The sequence below is a fragment of the Oryzias melastigma genome, linkage group LG1, assembly GCF_002922805.2.
Source record: "Oryzias melastigma strain HK-1 linkage group LG1, ASM292280v2, whole genome shotgun sequence".
Taxonomy (NCBI): domain Eukaryota; kingdom Metazoa; phylum Chordata; class Actinopteri; order Beloniformes; family Adrianichthyidae; genus Oryzias; species Oryzias melastigma.
In genome coordinates this window covers 25068795-25085111 of record NC_050512.1, presented here as the reverse complement: position 1 = coordinate 25085111, position 16317 = coordinate 25068795, and the positions used below count along the sequence as shown (strand labels likewise).

The following is a 16317-nucleotide window of genomic DNA, read 5'->3' as shown; positions in this document are numbered from 1 at the left end:
ACCAGAGCTAGGAAATATGGCAAAATGATGAACCATTAGAGGAAGCTTTCTAATAATTTACAGAGGAATCCTTCGTCAGAAACCTCCAGCAGAACCATCACGCTTCACCCTCCACACTGAGAATGAAACTGGCACGCGGACACGGCCTGGCAAACGCAGCAAGCTGCTGCATCTGTCCCTCCACCCACTCAGCCTCCACCTGTCCTTCACTCACCAAGAGCTCAGCGAGCCACAAGAGCTGCTCTCATTTGCATAATTTAATTGGTTCGTCTGTAAAGACAGTTACGAAACTAATGACTAAAACATCCACACAATCGAACGTAAAGATTTGACCGAACCGAGTCAGGAAACGGGACTGCAGGGGGCGCACAATCTTAAAGAACATGTGTTTTTCAGAAAAATACTAACACAAATACATATATTTTGGAATCTTTATTTGAGATGGTGTCCCACACTCGTCTATAGAACCCATAAAATAATCTTCCCACATTGAAATCTTTATAGTATTTTTACCATAGCAACCAGTTGTTGATAATGTTAGCATGATAGCATTGGTGGAGAAATGTATTCAACTTAAACAGGATATAATTATATAGAAGTTTGTAGCAAAGTGTACGATTGTCGTGAATATATAGTGAAGTTTCATATTTTTGGAAGAAAAATTGTTCAAGTTGTTTAATATTTTACTGTAAGACAATTTACTTTAATGACACTTGTCTTTAATAACTCTGTGGTCTTCAGAGTTTAAGAACAATATGTAATAAAAGATAATGTGAGATTTGCCACTGGTAAAATAATGACCGGAATCCCCCAGGGAACCGTACTGGGGCCACTTCTCTTCTTCATGTACTTAAATGAACTGGCTGGAGCGTATCCTGGTGTTGGTCTTTAGATGTACGCTGACGACACCGTGGTTTATGTGTCAGGTAAAACCACTGATGCCATCAGCAGCACACTGACAAACAGCCTTGAAAAAGTGTTGGCTGGGTGGAGATGAATGGAGAAGTCAAGAAAAATGAAAACCATCATGAGTTGTTTCAGAATGAACAGAAACTGTTTAACATTTGAAAGAGCTTTTTGAATACGATGATTTTATCCCCGTTTGGTCGAAGTGCCTTAAAGCCCATTGAGAGGCTGTATAATCAAACCTTAAACAATTCTGGATAAAAAAAACTATTTTATCACTGTCATACTTTAAATAAATATAAGATTTTAAACTTGATCTACCTCAGCCATTTAAATGTTTTTTGAATGTTTGACTGCATCTCAGCTGCTCTTTAAATTGACTAGAAACTTTTCGATCAACTATAGAAACTAAAAGTTTAGACTGTAAAGTCCCGTTTTGTAGATGGGAACAGTCTCCCTATTAATATAAAATCTTTAACAAAAAAGCCCATATTTAAAAAAACAAACTAAATTGTTGTTCATAGAGCATCAGCGTTTCCACATAAGATGCATAAAATACTCTCTGTTCATGTGAAGAATTGAATAGTCATTTTATAATTACTTATTGCTGGTTTTCTTTTACTGTTCATTTGTTATTTCTGCACATCTAGAGACAGGTGTTACAAAATAAATGGCTATGAACACTGATATAGACAGATTATTTAATGTATTTTTTTGTATTTTTCCATATTAAATGAATCTGAAAGAAAGAAAAATAAATAAATCAAACTCTTCCTGACTCTAGTTTATAATAATTATATTTAATTAATCTAATGTGTGTACTGTATGCATTACTGCAAACATATCTATGATTATGAGTAATTACACTGTTAAAAGAAAGCATCTTCATACATTTTTGTTAACTTTTCTCTGTTTCTTAGTCAATGCTTGTAAATATTTACGAGAATAGTTGGATATACGTATGTGTTTCTTCTTCTTGTTCATCTTTTCCCATCGGGGTCGACACACTGAAGCAGCTTTCACCGATTTTTGGTTTGACGGAGATGCCCTTCCTGACACTAGTTACCCTGTTTTTGATCCAGGCTAGGGACCGGCACAGGGAGACCCAGACCCCTTGTGCCTACATAGTGAGGCAGTAGCGCGGAGGGTCACGCCTAAAGACTTACACTGGATTGAGCTTGCCGCTCCCCCAGGGAAGCCCAAGTTTCCAGCGTGTCAAAACCAATAAATCAAATCAATTCAAACTTACCCGAGAAGATCAAATCTCACCAAGTTTTCAAAAGTTTTTGATGCCAGATATTTGTGATAATTGAAGATAAAAACCAAAATGGATTTATCATGTTTGGAAACAACTGCCTTTGCAAAAATAAGAGATTATGAGCAAATATTTGATATAAACTTCATTAAAATACAAAGTTTTTGTTGAGTTTGTTGAGTTTTTGTGGAATTTTTTTGTTAGTTTTGGTGTCCCAAAATAAATGAAACTTGAGCTCTGTTCCACGATCATAAGGTTTAGCTCTCTACCACACATTTGTGAATCCTATTCTGATATTTTTTAGCCGCCCAAGTGCAAAAACACAAACTAGGATGTTATGAATCCGAGTGAAGACAGATGCTTCTGTCGGAGTCCGTTTGGCCTCCAAAGATGAATACAGTGGAAGTAAAGAGTTGAGAGCGCCACGTCAGCGTGGACTTCACGGTAGGGACAGGCCGTCATCCTCACATCTGCACAGCGTTTATTTGTGTTGTTTGTTACATAATCTCACTGTGTGACTGCAGAGCTGAAAGAACATTTGCTAAACCACCATAAAACTGACAAAAGTAGAGAAATTTGGGAACGAAAGTTTCTACATTTCAATAACTGTTCACGGAGAGACAATTTTAAATGAATCTTCAATTAGCCGGGTCATGTGTAATCAGATTACATCACAATATTAAACTAGTGATCCTGCAACAATCCGATCTCTTATCGTCGCCCGTCAGACATCCCAGAATCAGCAAAAATAGAACGATTCTGATGCTGTCCGTGGTCCTGAACCGAGTGTTGTTTGTTTGTACCAACAGGTCGTTGACTAACAAATACTGACCATCACATCTACCTATAAACTATTCAATATCTGAGAGTTTTCTTTATCGATGAATAAACTACAGTAGGGGCGTTTGGCATTTTCTTTTCTCCATGATCTGATTATTTAATGACCAAAACGGTTGAAGAAACTAAATAAATTCAGATTTAAATCTGTTAATAAAAACTTAACAGTAAAATCTGGTTTCAGGACGAGACATAAAACAACAACAACAGCAGTTTTTTACTTTAAACCGAGCTATAGATTCCCTCAAACTCTTTGAAGTTTGCTATTAAACTTAATAATAATAGTTCTTTATGTTGTTGTCCTTTAGATGTGTCTGAACGATTCATGTCACTCGTTTTAGCTCATTTCTGGGCTCTCATTTTGTTTTCTTTGTAGTTTAATATTTCGTCCATTAGCTTGTTGTCTTTTGGGTTGTTAGTTGTAGATGATTTTATTTTTCTAAGTATTGTATTCTCTTTTATTTTGTAGGAAAACAGTTTACTCTGCTGTTTTATCTTCTTATCACAATGTTTTTCTTTTAACTTTTTACACAATTTCTTTTCTGGTTTTTATATTCTTTCTCCAACTCTGTGTTTTCTTTTGCTGATATTTATCTTATCTTTAAGCCGAACCTTAGAGCTTAACGTTAGCCTTATTGTGTTTTCACAAGCTCCCTTTCTGGTTATTTTAGCTTTTTTAGACATTTAACTTTAACATTCTGCAGTTTTTTTCTACTACTCCAAGAACATTTTTCTCTAGCACTGAACTCTCTTGTCTTTTCACTTAACTTTCTTTTAAACTTTTAACAGGATTTAATTTTAGCTCATTAGCAAACCTTCAATGTCTCTTTTCACCCAACAGTTTCTTTTTACTTTAAACTGCACATATTTATTGATTTAGCATATTTCTGTTTTATTTCCCTTTTAGCTTTAGCTGTTTTTTGTGTGATGGACGGGTACTCTATGACCCCATTCAGGATTCTAAAAGGAAAAAAGGATAAATAGGAAGGATGGAGTGAGATAATCACCAAAACACTGCCCAATGTACTAAAATTCTATTCTTAAAGTTAAAGAATATGAAGTAAAAATAGTCAAAATGTTTGCTGATCAAGCAACTTTTTTCTCATCATAGGAATCAGGGGGAAATATTCACTTTTTAACCAGCCTCCAGTGGTCATTTAAGGAACTGCAACATTTGGAGGAGAATGTTAAGATTTTTTAATGTCAATCTTTTAGCTGTTAGCATTTTTTTGTTTTGTTTTCAACATATTTGTAAAAGTGGATTTTTTCTTCCACCTTAAGTATGTGAAAAAATGACTTTCTAAGTAACTATAAAGACAGTTTCTCTTCATTTGAGTTTGATGGATCATTTTAAAATAATACAATTATTGGAATTCAGACATGTCAAAGTCGGATTTAATGGTCTGAACTTAACAAACAATGAGCTGTCCGTCTCCTTTAATGGAGAGTGCGAGCGCTCAGCCTCTCCACAGTCATCGTGGGATGTCTCCCAGCATTCTTTGCATTCATGGTGACACAGAGTTGCCTCTGCAGACCACTCAGCACTTCTCCCAGGGTGGAGGAGGACACTTCAGGGACGTGTCACAAACTGTTATTGCTCACTTTAAATACTACAGTTACATTAAAAGTCCAAAAATGTGAGGAAAAGACGGCAGGCTGAGCCCTGACAGGCGGGAGACAGCTCAGATGCTGCTGAGAGACTGAAGAGGCATTTCCACGATGAACCTGAGCTCCTTGAGCTGAAGATGCATTCTGTGCTTTGTTGAGCAGCAGGAACGAGGGGGAGGCAGAGAGGCTGACACTGTGCTCCTCATTCCTGAAGCGCTGATGATACAGCCTGCGAGCATTACTGAGCGGGAGCACAGAGAGCCGTTTCCTGGATTAAACCGGTCCAGACCAACACACAAAGTGTTTCGGGGAGCTTTATGCTCTTTGTTGTGCAAAGCTTTTCGTCTCAGACGAGATTTCCTAACGACCTGCAGCGTTGTGAAGAATAACAGTTTAAATCTGGGAAATTCTGTGAAATATTCCCAACACGATCAGGAGACGTGTTTCAGTTTTGCAGGTCATGCTTTTGATTATTCCTTTGAACAGTAGAAAACACATTTAACCAGCAGTAACTCTAGGATGACATAAGTATAAAAATGCACCTTAAAGCCCCCCTCCAACTATATTTGTATCTGTTTTCAAAGTGTTCCTGTACTGACGTGGAGGCGTTTGGATCCATATGCAGCCAGGTAAGTTTAATAGTGACCGAAAACAGGCAAAAATACAAAGAAAAATCCTGGCAGGAGTCAAAAACATGGAGCGATTCAGGAGGGAGAGAAAAACGGGCAAATTTCGGCAACAGGTACAAGAGAACCACTCAGTATTCTGGAGAGGGCTCCCTCTGATGGTTGGAGGTGGAACCTCCACAGTTACCAGAGGTCCTTTAATTGTTACGATGCAGTTTTTTTTACTCAAAATCAGAAACTCTGTGTCTTTTTTTAAGACGTATTTTCAGTAGAGTGGTAGAAGTTAATTAGAAATTCCTTTCTGACCAGGTCGGTTAACGCAGAGCAACCCCGCCCCCCCTCCCGTCACCCATCTGTTTTTGTGCTGTCGCACTTTACGCTCCCAACCGAGCAATCATGGCTGTAAGTGGTTTATGGAAAAATGGGTGGAAAAAAAGGACAAATGATTAAAACAAAAGTGACAAATATGCCACAAATATCAAACTGAAGCCAAAAAATGCAAAACAAAGTGGTCAAATTAAACTAAAAAAGGTAAAAGTAAAAAAAAAAAGTAATTTAACTAAATTTTTGACAACTAAAAAAAGAATAAAAAATATTTAAACGCTAAAACCTCTTTAAGAAAACTAAAAATATTTATATACTGACATTTTACAATAAGATAATGAATAATAATATATATAAATATATTTATTTTAGTTAACGTGAAACCTAATATTTGTTCACAATTTTTTTAAGACAAAAAAAAGGTAGGAGGAATAAAAACTGGTGTTTTTGTTGCAATTTTTTTCCATGGTTTTCATTCTTATATTTTTAAGAACTACAAACAGGCTGGGCACTGACCTCATCTGATGACCTGCAATAAAAGGTGAAAAGCCACAACGTGTCGAGCTGTTCCACTTCAGATTGTATTCAGACTGAGAAATCTCAGAGTGAATCCGAGTTCAGTCTGATTGGAATGGAACCAAAACCACCTTAAAGACGCGTCAGAGAGCCGTTTCTGGTCCCGGACCAGGGTCTACTTAAGACTGAATTTTTTTCCGGATTGTTGGTGGAAACGAATTCTGATTCCCTTTACGTGACCCGAATGTGTCCAGTCTGAATAAAGCCTTCATTCATTGGTTGATCCACCTGTTCTCAGCTGCATTTGATTACTTTGTAAACTTTTAGGTCACTTAAATTCAGTTCTTTTTGACTTCCTTTAAATCTTGTTTTTATAATCACCCTTAATATTTCTTTAGATTCTTTTAATGTTTTATGCAAACACTTAAAATGGTCTTTTTACATGAAATATGCTACAAATAAAATGTTTTTTGTGCCACCTTAACTAAAGAGCTACCTTAAGAAGATGTTGAAGAACACATTTAAATAGCTTAAAAATGAAAACAGTTCAATGAGGCAGAGAAATGCAGATTTAGCCTTGAGGTCGGGTTTGTTTTCTATCGATTCAGTTTGTTGAAATCCACGGCGTCCTCCACACTTTGTTCACTTCCCTCTCTAAGTTCAGGGTTAGATATATTTGGAGAATCTTCTCAAATAAATTACAACCAATTTCACCCAAAGTGGAGAGCAGAGCGCTGCCTATTGTTTTTTCAAATGGCGTCGTGCATCATTTCCTGCTGCGCGGCATTAAAGGTTAATTAGAGCCAGAAGCGAGTGGATCTTCTTGTACTGCGATCCTTTTACGCAGCTCGACCCCGAAAACAGAAAACAAGAGGAGCCAAACGTAATCCTCAGGGCTGTGAAATTATGCTCGATTACCAAAACACAAACAGCAAAGGAGCTTTGGGAAGATGAAACCACAGGGGCCACCTACAGCGCCGCTATTTCCACTCAGCCACAACAGAACCCGGCAAAAACTGCCATGAATAACTGATGAGGGCTCCTTTACGAACTGCGGAACTGTGCAAACTCATAAAGCAGCTTGACTGTAGTTAAATGCGCCCGTTCTCTTATTTGGAGCAATGCGAGGAGGCTCTGCAAATTAAAAGTCCATCAGCGGAGCTGCAGGAGAACTCCTAATGGAGACCAGAGAGGAGGAACTCAAACATTCGGGCTTCATTAATGCGGCCTCCTGCTGGTGCTGAAGCTGCGCCGCGCGCCGACTCCTCCATCCGGATTCTGCTTTAGTGCGGCAGGTCAGCGTGACTGCAAGACGGGCTAAAAGACGTGCGGTTTGTGTGTTTTTAGATGAGTGAAGTCATTTTAATTATAAATTAAGACTGCAGGCTGTTTAACGCCTCATCCCTGCAGCTTATGTGCACTCTAACTCAGGAATTTTGCCGACAGGTGGATTTAAGAGTTCATTCAGTGATGCTCCATAGCAAACTATTATTTGTGTTATTTTTAATCTGTTTTTGTCTCCATCCCAAACCAAACTTCTCATTTTTCCATAATAACTCCTGAATCGTACCAACATCATCAACATTTACAGATTTATCTGTGCATCCAACTTTAAAACCATCAGTTTATGAGGAAAAACTGGAAATGTAAACAACTACAACCAGTTTTGGGAAAAAGTTTGACAGAAACGTGCAGATTTTGTCAGATCTGACCTGAAGGGGGCACTCTTCACTCAGGTAGATCCTCCCTTCCATCATAAATTTCATTAAAGCATCTCTGAAAAGTCTTGGAAGGTCTATTGACTTGAATTTTGCGCAGTGGCCATGGTGTTCTGGTGCAGGATTTAAATGTTTAACTTTAGATTTTCATTTAAACTTTTTCAAATACCTTAATTAATCAGATTTGGATTTTTGAAGCTCATTTGCTCCAGTGACCATGAACGGATTTGATTAAATTCTGCAGGAACGGAGTAAAATTTTTATTTTTTTTAGTAAAAAACAAGAATTTTCACAAAATCTGTGATTCAAATTAAACTAAAGTAAACATTTTTGCTTATAAAGAGGATTTTTGTTCACCAAAATCAAAAATAAAAGCTGCAGTTTGACCCAAAAAATTGTTAGATCAATGTTGAATATATAAATAAAGGTCGATTTTATTTTATATTTTAAATCCCAAATGAAACACAAAATTCCAGTTAGTGAGACAAAATGCTTTGATTCTGATCCCTGAGGCGTTTTTCACCATGAATCCTCTCAGACCGCCGTCAGCCGCAGCAGCGAGGAAACTGCATAAAAAAGTGAGCAAACATTGACACACAGAGTGAAACATTCGAGCTTTAGAAACACAAAAAGGATTTGTACCTTGTAGAGATTTAGTGAAATACAGGAAAGGAGGGAACATGATGTCCAGGAACAAAGCGCTCCTCTGTGTTTGAAGCGGTTTTGATCTCATGAAAACCTTTTTATTTTGTCACTTTATTTCACAAAATAAAAAAAGAAACTCCAACGTGCAGCTATAAGCTGACGCTCATTCATTTTTGGATCAAATGAATATTATTAGGAAATATTTCAACTTTTAGAAGAACTGTTCTCGCTCGGTTCTTGAAACCCACCAAACCTCTCGGAGCAAAGCCGCTATCGTCCATCACTTTTATCTGTTCCATAAATAAAAGATCTTTGGTTTCATCACTAAAGCTTCAGATGAACCAGAAAAGCAGCGGAGAGCAGAATTGGACCGGACCGGCGGGTCGATTCCCTCTCACTTACAGGCTGGAACGGTCTGCGGCGATCACCGTCATTACCGAACTCATTGATCCCTTTCACAGCTGATCGTGTCTGCTGGGAATTCACATTTTTCCCGGGCTTCATCAATCACCGGCGGGTCAATACTCGGACCCTCGGGCTCCGGTCCACATCCAGTCGCTGCAAACGAGTATTAATGGAGCCAGGTGAGGGGATAACGAGGCGCCAAGACGCAACCAGGTCAGGGGAAATGAGAGGGAGGCGGACAGAGCGCTCATTGTGACAAAGTAATGAGACAAATCCCCCTCGGAGCAGAGAGGCGGCGTCCTGGAATGACCCCACAGAGTTTGGGTAAGCCAACACCTCCACCTCTTGAATAAAAGCATCACCTGTCCAGATGGCTCTCCGCTTAACCATAGGAACACCCACACCCGGCTCTCCTGTGGCGTGCACGGCAAACCACTCCAAAGGTCAAACTCACAAAGAAATGAAAGGACGGAAGGTGTGGAGGATGAATCAGAGTTCAGATCAAAGCGGTTCCAACAGAACCGCTGAACTCTGAAACCAAACGACGGAGCTGCTAAACGACAAGCTAAGAGCGCAACTCCGAGACCTCCAACCGTCAAGTCAGGAGAATCCTTCATGACCTGAAAGCAGGCCGATAGGATCAGAGATCAGATGATGATGAAGCATCAGTCGACTCAATGACAGATATCTCATCAAACTGCAACATTATCGACATGTTCAATCATTCGTTTATTTGAATATTGTTTGTAACCTGACAAACTATGGGGTAATAATGGATAATTTAGTCTCTATAAATTCACGTCAAAATAGCCTTAAATTAATTTAGTTTATGTTTGTCCTCCGAGGTTGAGCTGCAGGTAAACATGGCGGATGGATATAAGGTGTTCCATCATGGCCGACACACGTCCAATGGGAGTGACAGTTTGGGTTTTTTTTTTTTTTTTTTTTACGGAAGTTGGTTTAGGTGAAAGCGGTAATGGATCGATAAGCAGACATTAAGGGGAATACAATGTTAAAAATGATCTCTCTATGTATAAACTGATGCATTCTATGAAGACGGCAATTTATAGGACAAAATGTCTCATAAATGTCTCATGAATCGTAATGATTCAGATGTTCATGTGGACGTTAGCTTAGCATAGCTAAAAAATGAATGTTTTCACCGTGTTAGCTTCTCAACTATTACATTTACTGATGCTTATCAACATTTTTGCGAATTGCCATTCTAATTACATAGTAAGGCAATGTTTAATTCCCTTTAATGCCCAACAGAAAACAGATTATGATATCCAGCCAGTGTAATAATAAAAATAATAACATCCTTGAATAATCAACAGTATAAGGAACAAATTAAATAATTCATAAATGAGTTTTCATTATTATCTACAAATCTTGAGATACGGTCTCCCGCCATTTAGACTACTGGAAGTCTAAATATAAACACACCAACAATATAGAAAAGATTGTGAAACATATAGAATAAAATCACCAGTAAAAGTACCGTAAAAAGTAAACACAACTTCCACATTTAAACTTCCATTTCCGCTGGACATCTACCGGCTCCATCGGGTCTCTGTAACATCTATCCGCCATGTTTACCTGCAGCTGGGAACTCTAGACAAGGTTTGATTCAATTCTTCCCCTTTAAAGTCCTACTCCAGGTATATTTCTATCAGTAGTGAAATCGTTCTTTTAATTCTGACCATGATTTAATCTTTTTTCTGGCAAAGTAAAAAAAAAAAAAAAAAAAACATTTTCAAGGACATAATTTCTGCAGGGCGGAAGCAGTTCATCAAATTCGCCTCTGAGTTGTGGGTGGACTGTTGCCATGGAAGTAAGCCTCCACTAATGTCCCATCATCCCTCTGTTTACGCTCTCTCAAACAATTGGTGAGAAATACTTTAGCTATCCAGCTGTACAGTTTTGAAGCTCAGATGAGGAAAACAAAGACGTTCATGGATCTATTTGTCTGCACCTGGATGCATCAGAAGTGGAGCAGAGCTGGGAAACTTTAGCCCCGCCCATTTCAGTTGTCAACTAGGAGCTTTTTCAAACCACAGTTTTTCATCTGCTCCTGGTTCACCACAATTTGAAGAAAAAAATACTCAGAAGGGCAATTTTAAGCCTAAATTATTTTATATTTCATGAGAAAAATGCTACAAGGACATGTTAAAAAGACCCTAATTAAAGCCAGAAAATCAGGAGACCAAAGATCCTACAAGAAACATGTTATTATAGAATTATTTTGGCTTCAAAAAGTTAATTACTAAAGCTACAAATCAGCATTTGTAAATGGAGGTCTTGCTGATAAAGTTCTGCTGTGATGCTGAGCAATACCTCAAACGGTGAGAAGTTCTAATATTTAAAGAAGAAAAAAGGTAATTTGAAGCCTCAGAAATAGAAATGAACCTACCTGTAGAGTTAATAATACTCATTTTACAATACTAGCGACTTGGTGTTCAGCTCACAATAAAGAAAAATGAAGGTTTCAATGCAGATTTTGTTTTTTTTTGTAATAGAGAATCCGATTTTTTACTCATTTTGGTTTCATTCAGAAAGCTTAAATAAAGCTGTTTTCCAGGAGAGCTGAAAGCCTGAAGCGAAGCTGCAAAGGCTCTTCAAACCCAGGAGGAAAAAGCAGGTCAGAGGGTGGAAGACGAGATGGTTATCAGAGGGGAAAGCAGGATTTCTGTGGTTTATGTGGTTGATGAGCAGCACGACACAGAGGCAGAAAGACTGCAGGAATGCATTTACTCTCACGCATTGAAGTGCGGTTACAAACTTCTGCGTTTTCCACATCAAAATGTCTCTCCAAATTCTCATAAATGACACTTTGCTTTGGAAAACTGCACTTGACAGACTCTAAACTCCAGTTTATCTCCTCCAGCTCTTCGGACGCAGAGCACAATCGCTGGAAATGTGATAAAGCGGTGATGAATGGAACCTGGACACCGTGATAAATGACCCAACTGAGAACGCTAAAGATTTTATAGAGACCCCATATCTTTAACTCTGACATAAAATCATAAAAATGTACTTCAGGACTACAAAAAAAAAAACTTTTATAAAGGTCTTAAGGACCAAGGAGACAGCAGCAGGAAAAGTATGTAACGGCACCAACCTCAAACCACCCGGATTCTTTGATAATAAAGATCGTAACTCAGCTCATATCGTGTGGACTCTTTTTATGACATCCACATGAAGACACATTTCTGAGCTTCTTCATCATGTCTGGAAATAGATCGGATTCTTCGGCTTCCAGTCTCACCTCAGCCATTCTCCTCGGAGATGCCGCTGATAACGTCACAGCCAATTTTCCGGACAAAATCTCCCAGAAGCAGCTGCCTGGCGTTGCTGATCCCTAATTCAGTTACGACCAAACATGAAAAGTGCGATGGAGTCCAGGCGTGGAAGCTTCTTCTAGACCAGAACTCGACCAGATGACTGTCTAAACAACACCAGCTTAATAGAATATTTGAGTTATTATACTAAATATATGACAAGAGCAGAACTTAAATGTTCCTGTTGGTTACTTGCAATGATCAATAGACGCTTTTTTGGAAATTCTGTCTGAAGATGGCTCACCTGATCAGAGAATCACCTGTTCCACAGATCTGAAGAGTTTAAAACCCAGATGTCAAAAACAGCTTTTTCTATAGATTAATAGGGATGTGAATCTTACAACGACTTAGTTCGATTCCGATTCAATTTTAAATCGATTCCAAAATTAAAAACACAAAGGGAATCTTTTGATAAAGAAATTCCATTTATTTATGATACTTTGCAAACGTATTACTTCAACAGTACGAACAGTGAAAGACTTTTCAAACTAAGGAAACAAACTACGGTAGCAATTTATTGACGAGCATCACAGCTTGCAAGTAAGCTAGCAGGTTGGAGCCATTACATAAAAAAATATAAATGCAGGAATATGGAAAAAAAATTAAAGTAATTCTTTCATATCTAGAATTCTTAATCTATTCTGAATCTTTAAAAAAGAACATTTCGATTTGTACGTAAACCGATTTTTTCCAACCCCCGTATTTTCTTAAAGTCCAAGATACATTCAGAGAAATGACCTCGTTAAGCCTCAAGACCAACTAACATTTGTGAAATGGAAAGCAGAGGTTTAAGTAGAGTTCAACTCACTAATAAGTACTAATTAGCAGGTTGACAACGGTTGACAGTATGCAGAGCACAGGATTTAGGAGGGGTTGAAAAATCAAAAATCTGTACGTCTCACCTTTTCTATTCCCATTTCACCCTTAAGTATTTGCTACAAACTTTCACCTGCAGCATGCCAGAAGAAATGACTACTTTCATTCAACAGGCTCACCGATTGGTCCACGACACGTGTGTCAAAGTCAAGGCCGGGGGACCTTGACATAAACAGAGAATACTCGCAACTTCAGACTTCTACAGGGTTTTGTCTTTATTTTCACTTTATTAAAAAGTTTACTTCAGTCTTTGCATATAAATTCAAACATTATCTGCATTTTGAATAAAATCTATTCAGAAATATCATCCCTCAATCAGATGTAAATGAACATTTAGATGCAGTAAATAAGTAAAAAGGGCCTTAAGTTTTAGTTTTGGTTAGAAAATCAAAGGAAATACCTGTGATTAAATGCAAATGTATTCAAACTTCCCAGAGCTCTTTTTATTACTTTTTTTTGGACAAATGAAAAAAATGATTTGATCAGGATTTTGTATCTCGTGTATCCAAAAATATTTTTCTGCTTTTCTATTTATCTGCATGCAAGGATGGCATATCACCACTAGTTACTGAAACGAGAAGGGACTTTCCTGCACTGTGGCTGTCTCATGCTTTCATAACAGCACACTAAAACTGCATGCACAGGCTCCTTTATTATCATTCACTGTAGGAAAGGACATTTTCACAATGGCTTACAAAAGCGTGGAGCTATAAAAGGCTGCAGATTTACATTATTAAGTCACAGTAGGATGAGATCAAACCGAGCCCGTGTTTCCAGAAGACCAATTGAAGCTAATAAAAGCAAAAACAACAAACAAAGTGCGACAAAGATGAATAGACAGGCCTGACAAAAGGAGCGGGAGGATTCCCAGCAGCACACGCATACCACCCCGTCATCGGCGGCCTTAAGCTCCTTCACATCTTTTGTGAACGTTCACCTGTTGCTACTCAATCAAGCCCAAAAAAACACACGCAGAGATTTTTCAGCACCTTTTTTTGACTCCTATGAAGGTCTTTTTTTCCCCTCCTCAGCTGTTTGACAGAGCAGAAACACTTGACTGCCCGCCACCGCCCGGGGGGATTTCTGCAGACTCCTGCAGAAACGCGGCGTCTCTGTTGGATAGATTTGTTGTGGCGCTTTCACGGCGCGGCCCTGAACCGGTGCGTGCGACGGAGCGAGCCGCTCTGGCTTGGTGGAAACAATAATTGCCGTGTCAAATAATCACATTCGCCGCTCTCTGGAAAAACTGTTGGACTTTTCTGTTCAACGTAATTTGAACTTCCAAGCCACCGCGGAGCGCCGTCGGAAATCCAGGAGCAGCAAAGAGCTTCTGCTCCAAAGTTAAACAGTGGAGCGGTGTAAGATGGATTTTTAATCACCGCTCATTCTAAAACTGACGAGTTCACAGGGTCACCCAGACAAAACGCATAAATACAGAAGCTGCTTTTGCACTAAATCACATCCGAGGAAGCAAATGGAAATGCGATCTAAATATGAGATGCTAAATCTATTTGTTGCAGAACTCTCAAGCTGGAAATTATGAGAGGCTTTCTGGTTAAGAGGGTGTGGGGAGGATGAGGTCGGACATGGAGATATTTTCCATCCATTAGTGGCGTAGCATGATATATGCACATAAGTCCATTTCCACATTTTCGCCCAATTAACTAATCGCATCATAATTAAGTAAGCTTTGGCTGGATAATTTAGGAAGAGGAAAAAACAAAAAGAAAGACGGCTTGTTCTGCTCTCAGAGGAGTTGTTAGAGGCTTTAAACAAGAGTCATTTTCACTGTCACTCTCATTGACAGTATGTGAGAACTGGACTGAGTGACCTATTTCAAACAGGAAGTTCAAAAAAAATCCCATAGACTTCTATAAAGAATTAAGCATTTATTACTCAGTCATTATATCAGTCAGAATAACTATTCTTGCTCTGATACAAGTTTTTAATACGTTCTTGCTAATTTTTATTTTTTTCATTATATTTTTTTCTTTAGTTCCATTTTTTCTAAGTTATAAACTGACCAATCAGATGCCCCAAAAGATGCCTTAAAAGTCTGTTTGATAGACAGATTTTGTGTAGTCTACGTTCAAGTGGTAGGAAGATGGACTGTCAGAGTGGTTGTCATAGAAACGATGACTCAGACCAACTCGGACCAAAAACTACTTCCTTGGTGTTGTCTGGGTCCAAGACTGCAACGTCTATATTTTGAAAAAAAATTCGACTGAATTGAGTTTATTTTACTGAAGCCAAAAGTAAGTAATTTTCTATTTGTGATGTCACACTAACACGGTCCAGTTCTTTTATATAGTCAATGGTTCTTCCTTCTAACGCGTTCAAATCAACTCAATCTGCTTCCCAGCATTCATCTCCAAAGCAACCTCATTCCTGATCCTATCCGTCCTACTCCCAAAGAGAACCTCAACATTTTCATCTTAGCTACCTTCAGCTCTCCCTCCCGTCACCTTCAACCGCCTTCACCTCCGCTCCCTGTAACCTCAACGCTCCTCTCATCGACACACAGATACTCTGTCCTGATCTTCCTTTCCAGAGCAAACCTCCACCTCTCTAGATGTTCCTTCACCTACTCCCTTCTCTCACTACAGATCACAATGTCATCAGCAAACATGATGATCCACCGAGATTCCTGTCTAGTCACTTCTGTCAGTCTGTCCATCATCACAGCAAACAACAAGGAGCTCAAAGTGGATCTTTTAGTGCATCCAATTGTTCTTGTCAGTAACTTTTTTCTGCATGATTTCTTGAGGCAAAGTTTGTGCGGAACCCAATATGTTTTAAACTTTAACCTCACTGAGCTGAAGGATGCTTTTGGGAGAGAAACTACAAAACGATTAAAAATATTTTCAGGGTTTCTATGATTATTTACTGATGTTGACAAACACAAACTTGAATTGTCTTTATATAAACTAAAATTTTAGCCCAAATTAGTGCTGCCACAAACGATTATTGTAATAGTCGACTAACCACCGATTATTTTTTCTGATTAGTTGACTAAGGCGTAAAGTGGACGTAAAGCACACATCCTAACTATCATTAGCTTTTAACGAACAAAACTAACATAGCACTACCTGTGATAATGCTGTAGCTGAATTTGGCCGTTGAAGATGCTAGTGATGATAAGTGAAGATGCTGAAAGCTAAAAATGTGAAGTCGGTAGCTGAAATAGCTGAAGCTGATAGCCAGCCAGCCAAAATATTATTTGGATGCCAAATTAGCCTAAAAAAATTTAAAAAAAAAAA

At 38.5% G+C, this 16317-nt stretch overlaps 1 protein-coding gene across 3 annotated transcripts in view; it reads right to left on the bottom strand.

The window, feature by feature from the left end:
- LOC112157256 (potassium voltage-gated channel subfamily KQT member 5) overlaps nucleotides 1-16317 on the bottom strand; it is a 114932-nt gene that overhangs the window by 28295 nt on the left and 70320 nt on the right. The gene's annotated exons all lie outside the window — the stretch shown is intronic.